A 1,390-nucleotide genomic window follows, 5' to 3' on the forward strand; every position below is an offset into this window, starting at 1 on the left:
CTCTGGTTTCATTTAAAAGAGTCGATCATCAGATATTGTCCAAGATTAACCTTCAGAGTGGATATAGCTCGCTAGCAGCCTCGCACCAAGGACCTATCCACGTTATCATTTACCCAGAATGCTTTGCGTGTAAATAAAATGGCTCCGTCCGTGTTAAAATATATTTTTAAAAATGATAAAAACTGAACATCCTACGGTATTTTTAGTCTTTATTTTACAGTTAAAATAAATGTTTATCAAATAAAGTCTAATGTTGCAACTAATCATGGATCCCTTTAAAGAAAGTGTTGAGTTTGATGCATTGTTTGAATGTCTTGTTTTCTGAGATTCTAAATAAAACAGCAGATGAAGATCTGAGGTCAAAGGTCAGCTCTGGCCTCGGAGTGCAAACATGGAGTTTAGATTCAGACGCCTGATTGTCTCAGGAGGAGGGAGGTGGAGTGTCAGTGGACATTAACCTTTGATCTTTGACCTCAATGCCCCAGCTTCAGCTACAGTATCGCTAACGTCTGGAGGGTGCTCAGGCCACTGTGTGGGGGAGGAGGGAGGCAGGTGTGGGAGGGCCTGATGGAAGTCACACCACGATGTGACCTTTGAACTGCTGTGAGATGTTGGGACATTGACCACGTGTGCTGCTGAGGGAAAGTTCCACCAGAAACACACAACACAGCAGAAACTGTTTGCACAGTGTTTGACAGGCAAGTTGCACCATGAAAACATGAAGCAAGCAGAACTCTTCAGAACCAGTTTAACTGAATGACTGTGACAAAACTGAAACAATGACATGAAAATGTTTATTATGGATGTCTTTAAACTGTGATCTGTCTTTTTGTGTTGCTTTCACTAACCGTGTTTCCATCCAATTACATCCAATTTTAATTCGAATTTTGAGTCAATTTTAATAATTTCACAAAAAGGAAAAAATTAAGAAATGCGAATCAGACGGAGTTTCCATCAACTGGCTTGAAGCGAATCAATTGTGTCATACGCATGTGCGTAGCAAACAGGAAGTAACCGTCGCTAAACTCGCAGCATCCACACATCTCAGGATAATGGAGAGAACTTATCAGGAACGTGTTGCTACTATCAGGAAAGTTGAAATTATTCTGTAATCAACTAGTTTTGGCGATGTTACTGCTGTCTGGAGACGTAGAGAAAGAAATGCGATTTTCTTCACGTTACGGCAGAGGAGCCCAAAGTGTGGCCCGCGGGCCAAATTTGGCCCGCCAAGCCATTTGATTTGGCCCACCAACAGTTGCCAAAGTTACAAGGTTATAAACTGTGATCCTATAGGAAGAAACACAGTATTTCCATTGGTCAAATGACTATATAAAGGGGCTGTAGTGAAAATAGTTTTCATTCATGGTGCTGACATATCTTTGATTTATTA

Source organism: Austrofundulus limnaeus, unplaced genomic scaffold, assembly GCF_001266775.1.
Source record: "Austrofundulus limnaeus strain Quisiro unplaced genomic scaffold, Austrofundulus_limnaeus-1.0 Scaffold576, whole genome shotgun sequence".
NCBI classification, from domain to species: Eukaryota; Metazoa; Chordata; class Actinopteri; order Cyprinodontiformes; family Rivulidae; genus Austrofundulus; species Austrofundulus limnaeus.